The sequence below is a fragment of the Sciurus carolinensis genome, chromosome 6, assembly GCF_902686445.1.
Source record: "Sciurus carolinensis chromosome 6, mSciCar1.2, whole genome shotgun sequence".
NCBI lineage: Eukaryota > Metazoa > Chordata > Mammalia > Rodentia > Sciuridae > Sciurus > Sciurus carolinensis.
Window position 1 is genome coordinate 62795074 of NC_062218.1, and position 8247 is coordinate 62803320.

At 38.7% G+C, this 8247-nt stretch overlaps 1 protein-coding gene across 4 annotated transcripts in view; it reads right to left on the reverse strand.

The window, feature by feature from the left end:
* The window catches only part of Naip (NLR family apoptosis inhibitory protein), a 38586-nt gene extending 37790 nt beyond the window's left edge, over positions 1–796 (reverse strand). For 3 of the 4 annotated variants that reach the window (XM_047556949.1, XM_047556953.1, XM_047556947.1), the window contains exon 1: positions 692–796. The gene's annotated coding sequence lies outside the window, so the exon portion shown is untranslated. The remainder of the gene's footprint in view (positions 1–691) is intronic. The other variant, XM_047556948.1, reaches the window with a different exon arrangement.
* Between the last annotated feature and the right edge of the window lie 7451 nt (positions 797–8247).

Here is an 8247-nt window from a genome sequence, read left to right on the forward strand (position 1 = left end):
CAATGCCAGTCAATATATAATATTCTTGACAGAATTCCTCTGTATCTGGATTTCTTTTTTAATCAATTTAGTTACTTCTTCTGGTTTTAGATCTACCACCTTCAAATTCCATTAACAGATGCATAATCATAAGGCATAAACCATAAATCATCTGAGAGGGGTCTTTTATACCCCTCTGAGTCCAGGTGGCCCAAACTAGGATGCGTAACCAGGTGCGGAAACATAAACAAGATGGTACAAGGCTGGCCCCTGGTCTGTCTCACAGCCCAGCACAGCACCATGTTAATAAATAGTATCTTTCATTCAGGTTTGTCCATCAAATGCCACCAAAGCTACAGACCTCCCTGGAAATAAATAAGCATAGGGATGCAACAAACTAGTTGAGATCAGTCCTATATTGACTCAACAAGTTTGGTGGTCAATTTGGCCGGCTGTGAGGTCATTTCTGGGGAGAAGACATGATTTCCAAGGCCCTCTCCAATGCTCTTTGACTATAAAAACCAAGAATGCCATTGAGGCAAATATGCCATGGAGCTAGGATTTAAACTCAAGCTTATGTAACTTCAGCACCTGTCCTTTTTCCTCCATACCAGCCTTCCTCCAAAGAGAGAAACAAGACCAAGAGAAAGAAGGGGGTCATAAGTTTCAATGTAGAAGAAAAGTCTCTTTGCCAGAGAGGTCACTTACTTACCTTGAAATTTGTCCAGAGTCAAGGTCAAACGGAAGGAGAAAGCCGACTAATTGGAAAGAGAATGAGAAAACTTACAGCTTACAAATGCTCTGTGCTTGTCCTTTAATGGAAAGTCCTGAGAAAACATTTGAGGAACTAAAACTCAAAAAAAAAAAAAAAAAAAAAAATTGCACACAAAAAAGTCACCAGTAAATGTGCTAAGGTATTGAGTCAACAGAGTTAGTGAACTAACCCTTTCAGGACCAAAAAGGAAAAATAAAACATCAATTCCCACAACAGGAAAAAATTCTCTTTGTGCAATTTGGTTAATAGTTATGTTGCTAGTGTGAGTCTTTAACCCTGACAAGTTTCTGTCTTTCTGGTACCTTTCGGGATCTTCTCTTTTTTTCTTGGGGTTATAAAATTACAAACCATTGTATCTAGGTGGTCTTTTTTTTTTTTTTTTTTTTTTTTTTTGGTGTGCTGGGGATCAAACCCAGGGCCTTGTGCTTGCAAGGCAAGCACTCTACCGAGTGAGCTATCTCCCCAGCCCCTCTAGGTGGTCTTTCCATATTCACTGTACTAGGAAATCCACAGACCTTTTCAGTCTGAGCACTTGGGTCTCCCATCAACCCTGGGAAATTATCTTCTATTATTTATTTGATAATTTCCTTCTGTCTGTATTTTTTTCATCCTTTCTGGTATTCTTACTTTTCAGGTGGGAATTTTATCGATTGCTTCCATTTCTTCCCCCTCATAAATATTCTCTCAGTGTCCTTGCTTTACTTTCTGGATTTCCTCTTTTGCTTTCCAATTCACTGATAGAATTTTTTCTCTTCCTTTTTTTTTTTTTTTTTTTTCCTTATAAGGGATTGAACCCAGAGGTACTCTACCACGGACGACCCTTTCTATTTTTATTTTGAAACAGGGTCTCGCTAAGTTGCTGAGGTCGGCCTCAAATTTGCAATCCTCCTGTCTCAGCCTCCTGAGTTGCTGGGATTATAGGCATGCACCACCACATCTGGTTCTCCAATAGTATTTTAAAATTTCAGCAATTATAATTTCCCACAGTTCTTTCTTATTTTCTGGCTGTACCTTTTTTCATGACATCTAAATTTTTTTCTTTTCTTTTTTTTTTTTTTTTTTTTTTGGTTGTCAGTGGACATTTAATTTATTTATATACTAAGAATTGAACCCAGTGCCTCACACATGCCAGGCAAGTGCTCCAGCACTGAGCCACAACCCAAGCCCACAAGAATGATTTTAAATGTCCCAAAGAACTTTACTGATGCAGAAAATTGAGAAACATTAAGTAATAGGAATGAAAAACTTCTTTTAACCTTGGACATTTTGACCATAGAATTATAGTCTTTTGGGATTAGGTAATGCTTTCAAGGTATTGTAAATTATGTTCTCAATTGTCCTATTATCCTCCACTTAGATAATTGTTTTGAAATTTTTATAGCATGATCAAGTTCTCCTAAGCCACATCTGAGAAATTATCTGTGGAAAATATGTTTTGAACAAAGTGTGGTTGGATACAGGAAAATCCCTGGGTAATGGTTCCTTCTAAGAGTACATGTAGCTCAATGTCCACAGCAGCTCAGTTCACAATAGCTAGGCTATGGAACCAACCTAGGTGCCCTTCAACAGATGAATGAGTTGAACTTCCTGCAGGGTGAGAGATAGGGACTTAATTTCATTTTGCTACATATGGATTTCCAGTCTTCCCAGCACCATTTGTTGAAAAGGCTATCTTTTCTCCAATGTTTTTGGCTTCATTGTCTAGTATTGAAGCCAGAATTGGGGACAGGCAGTTAGTGTAGAAATAGGAAATCGGGTCAGATCAAGAAAATAGAGGCCATCAAGTCATCTGCCTCTGGAAGTTGGAGACTGCAATGGGAGAATGGAATGTCAAGGACCTGCAGAACCCATTGATAACCAAATTCACCTGCCCTTGCCAGAGACTGCAGGCAAGAAGGTGCTAATCAATGCCCCCTGGGCCCTTGCCTGTCTGAGACACCTTGACCCTCCCTCTGCCCCATCAGCTTTTCGCTTTTTACATTTCAAAACCAGGCCTAATCCCGCAGGCAGGAAGGGAAGAGATAAGGGGAAAGAATGGGAGAATGAAACCCATAAAAAGAACGAGATTTGCTCATCCCACGGATTCCGCCTTTGGGTCCCCTTCTTCCACCCGGGAGAAGTCTGCTTTTACTTTCCTTTAATAAAGCTGCATTTTCCACTCTACATTTGCCTCGGCGTGCTTCTCCGGCGTTATACTTCAACACCTGAGGAAGCAGGACTCGTCACCGGTAAACAGCGGTATCAGTATGAGATAATAGTGTTTATGTGGGTTTGTCTCTGTGTCTTCTATTTTGTACCATTGGCTTATGTGTCTGTTATAGTGCCAATACACGCTGTTTTTATTACTATGGCTTTGTAGTGTAGCTTAAGTTCTGGTATTGTGATGCCTCCTGCTTCACTCTTCTTGCTAAGGATTGCTTTGGCTATTCTGGTTCTCTTATTTTTCAAAATGATTTCATGATTGCTTTTCCTAGTTCTGTCAAGAATGTCATTAGGATTTTAATAGGAATTGCATTAAATCTGTGTGACGCTTTTGGTAGTATAGTCATTTTGACAATATTAATTCTGCATCTCCAAGAGCATGGGAGATATTTTCATCTTCTAATGTCTTCTTCATTTTCTTTCTTTAGTGTTCTATAGTTTTCATTGCAGAGGTCTTTCACTCCTTTGTTAGATTGATTCCCAAGATTTTTTTTTGTTTTGTTTTGAGGCTATTGTGAATGGGGTAGTTTTCCTAATTTCTCTTTCAGTTGGTTCATTACTGATGTTTAGGAATGCGTTTGTCTTGTGGGTGTTAATTCTACATCCTGCTGCTTTGCTGAATTCATTTATGAGTTCTAGAAGTTTTCTGGTGGAATTTTTTGGGTTTTCTAAATATAGAATCATGTCATTGGCAAATAGTGATGGTTCAAGTTCCTCATTTCCTATTTGTATCCCTTTAATTTCTTTCATCTGTCTGATTGCTCTGGATAGAGTTTCCAGGACTATGTTGAATAGAAATGGTGAAAAAGGGTATCCCTGTCTTGTACCATTTTTTACAGGGAATGTTTTCAATTTTTCTCCATTTAGAATGATGTTGGCCTTGGGCTTAGCATAGATAGCTTTTACAATGTTGAGGTATGTTCCTACTATCCCTAGTTTTTCTAGTGTTTTGAACATGAGGAGGTGCTATATTTTGTCAAATGCTTCTTCTGCATCTATTGAGATGATCATATGATTTTTGACTTTAAGTCTCTTGATGTGTTGAATTACATTTATTGACTTCTGTCTATTGAAGCAATCTTGAATCCCTGGGATGAACTTGATCATGGTGTACTATCTCTTTAACATGTTTTTGTATGCAATTTGCCAGAATTTTATTGAGAATTTTTGCATCTATGTTCATCAGGGATATTTTTTTTTTCATTTTTTTTCTTTTTTCATCAGGGATATTGACCTGAAATTTTCTTTCCTTGATGTGTCTTTTTTAAAATATTTTTTTTTAATTTTGAGACAGCGTTTTTTTTTTTTTTTTCTTTTTCTTTTTCTTTTTCTGCAGTGTTAGGGATTGAACCCAGGGACTTGTGCTGTCAAGGCAAGCACTCTACCAACTGAGCTCCTTGATTTGTCCTTGATTTGTCTTTATCTGGTTTTGGAGCCAGGGTGATACTAGCCACATAGAATGTGTTTGAAAGGGTTCTCTTCTTTTCTATTTCATGGAATAGTTTGAGGAGTATTGGTATTAGTTCTTCTTTGAAAGTCTTGTAGAACTCAGCTAAGTCCTGGGCTTTTCTTGGTCAGTAGGCTTTTGATGTCATCTTCTATTTCTTGCTTGAAATTGATGAGTTTAAATTGTGTATGTTCACCTGCATCAGTTTGGGTAGGACATATGTCTCTAGAAACTTGTCAGTGTCTTCGAGATTTTCTGTTTATTTATTTATTTATTTATTTATTTTCTATTTCTAGACCCTGCACCTAATAGAAGAAAAAGTAGGCCCAAATCTTCATCATGTTGGCTTAGGACCTGGTTTCCTTTACGAGATTCCTAAAGGAAGGAAGTAAAATCAAGAATCAATAAATGGGATGAATTCAAACTAAAAAGCTTCTTCTCAACAAAAGAAACAATCAATAATGTAAAGAGAGAGCCTAGAGAATGGGAGAAAATCTTTACCACATGCACCTCAGATAGAGCATTAATCACCAGGAAATATAAAGAACACCCCCACCAAAAAAAAAAAAAAAAAAAAAAAAACCTAAATAACCCAATAAATTAATGGGCTAAGGAATTGAATAGACACCTCATAGAAGAAATACAACTGATCAACAAATACATGAAAAAATTGTCAACATCTCTAGCAATTAGAGAAATGCAGATCAAAACTACTCTAAGACTTCATCTTACTCTAGTCAGAATGGCAATTATCAAGAATACAAGAATAAATGTTGGTGAGGATGTGGGGGAGAAGGTACACTCCTACATTGCTGGTGGGACTGCAAATTGGTGCAACCATTATGGAAAGCAGTATGGAGATTCCTCAGAAAACTTGAAATAGAACCACCATTCAACCCAGCCATCCCACTTCTTGGTTTATACCAAAGGACTTAAAATCAGCATACTACAGTGACACAGCCACACCAATGTTTATAGCAGCTCAATTCACTATAGTCAAATTATGGAACCAACCTAGATGCCCTTCAACAGATGAATGGATAAAAAAAAAAGTAGTATACATACATAGCCTTAAAGAAGAATGAAATTATGGCATTTGCAGGTAAATGGATGGAGCTGGAGAACATCATGCTAAGCAAAATATGCCAATCCAAAAAAACCAAAGGCCAAATGTTTACTCTGTTATACAGATGCTAATTCACAATAAGTGGGTGGGGGAAGAATAGATTTACTTGGGATTAGGAAGGGGTGGAGTGCTTCATAGTATGTGCAAGGCCATAGTTCAATCCCAAGCATGGCAAAAAATAAAATAAGGCAGATTTGACGGATAAGTATAGCTTTTTAAATCACATTCTACATATTTTTTTAAGGATACAGTAAGGATCCTAGGTAAGCATCCACCAGTAACTCTTCCAGGCCATGACGGAGCTGGCACTACAGGAATCTGAAAGTTAACAATCCAATCAGTTGCCATCATTCACTCAGTAAATACCCAGTGAACATGTATGTGCACGGAGCTTTGATATGTCCCGAGGGAGACCAATATGAGTAATCGATTCTTGACTGTCAAGGAGCTTAATCTTCAGTAGTAGCTGAGGCCCAATGTAAGCAACCAAAATTACCCTAAAGGCAGAATGACCCAGGAAAAGCACAAAAGACATGCCGTGGGAAGACAGAGGAAGAAGTTGGTGACTGCTAACAGGACACAGCCACAAAATAATAGGACCAGAATGAGAAGATGGCCTTTCGCCTTGGCTCTGGAGTTACAGCTCCACACTCATGCCACACTGAGAGGCTCAGAGCACTGCTGCTAAGAGCTACGCTCTGTCTTCCACTGAAATCTGCCAACTTCGTGCTCAGGCTCTTGAACAGTTTAGGGGTAAATAATTGAAGCAATCCACACACTTGCTGGTGTCTGGTATTGTGAGTTTATAAGGAAATGTTTTTTTGTGTTGTCATTTAAAGGATGCAATTTATTTCTCATCCCTTCAGCCGATATGCCTGACAGTTTTCCCAGGGTACAGTACCCAGTGGGCGATGACAGCAGACAAGCTGATGAAGTGTGGAAGACTAACGCAGGAGCAGTACAGCCTGGCTGCCAATTTGAGGGAAGCAGAAAAATAAACTTTTTCCTTCTAGGGACTCCGTCTGGTTTGCCCTGTATAGGTGTTCAGGGGACCAAGAGAAGCAAGCAGCCACAATGAGAGACTGTGGCTATGACTGTTGATAAGGCCTGGATCTCATCTGGAGTCCATGCAGACATCCAGCAGGGCCAGTGTTACTTACTAGCACACTGTTCGCTCCTCTCCTTACCCAAGTGTTTTAAATGAGATCAATCTTTTTCTGCTCAATTTCAGACACAGCTGCAAAATTTCTCTATCCTTGGAGTGCAATTGCACGGTCAAAAGGAAGAAGCAAATGGAATTGATAATTACCCAAATCATTAACGTTCAGTGGGTCAAGATGACTGATGCTCTCTTACATAGGGGTCAGCAGGGGTCAGCAGATCAGTACATCAGAAAATGAACTATGTTAAAAGAGCATCAAAGAATCTCCTCTCATCTCACTCCATACTTGCATTACTGCTCATTCTGCTTTCCTTAAGAGGCTCAAGAACTCTTATTATTTTTCCAACGGTAAGTTTGTGCATTCTGTGACAGAAGGACTGATTTTCTTTTTTTCTTTTCTTTATTTTTCAGGGGTGGATACTGGGGATTGAACTCAGGGGTACTAGACCACTGAACCACATCCCCAGCCCTATTTTGTATTTTATTTAGAAACAGTGTCTCACTAAGTTGCTTAACACCTTGCTGAGGCTGGTTTTGAACTCACAATCCTCCTGCCTCAGCCTCCTGTGCCACTGGGATTATAGGTGTGCGCCCCTCAAGATCATTTTCTTGATTGTGTAATACTAAGTAGTATTGTGGCAATTTATTAAAGGCTGAGTTTTCTGTTCCAAAGAACAAAATTGAATTCAATAAAACATGCACAAAGCAGCAGCTAAGCATTGTGAATTTGGGACCTCTCAGAGTTTATCCCACTTCTCAAGCACTAACAATAAACCTATCCATTTTACTTAGCAAGCAGGCTGATCTCTTCCTCAAGCTAGTAAGAAAGTGGTATGTTTCTATTCATCTGTAGGTAAGTCTAACTCATTTGCAACATCCATTTCCATTGCAGTTTAACTTGCCATTAAAACGTGCATAGAGATACCATTCTTTATACAGTGCTGCTTCCTTGGAAAGCTGTTCGACAATTGAACTGTTTCCTCCCTAAATTGCATTACAATTTCATCAGTGAGTTCAATGATCATTTTTCAAATGACAATAATCTGGGGTTTTAATTTTTTAACTTATTTTATTTTTTGCAATGCTGAGATTGAACCCAGGGCCTTGCACATGTTAGGCAAGCACTGTATCACTGAGCTGTACCCAAAGCCTTATTCTTAAAAATTTTGACTTTTAAAATGCTCTTGCATTCCTCAGAAAACTTGAAATGGAACCACCATTTGATCCACTTAACCCACTCCTCAGTATATACCCAAAGACTTAAAAATCATCAGCATACTATAGTGACACAGCCATATCAATGTTTATAGCAGCTCAATTCACAATAACTAAGCCATGGAACCTACCTAGTTCCATAGATGAGTAGATAAAGAAAATGAGGAGTATATATGTGATGGAATATTACTCGGCCATAAAAAGAATGACTAGATGGATCTGGAGACTATCATGCTAAGTGAAATAAGCCAATCCCCCAAAACCAAAGGTCCAATGTTATCTCTGATATGCAGATGCTAACACACAATGGGAGTGGGGACAGAAGTTCAGTGGATTAGACA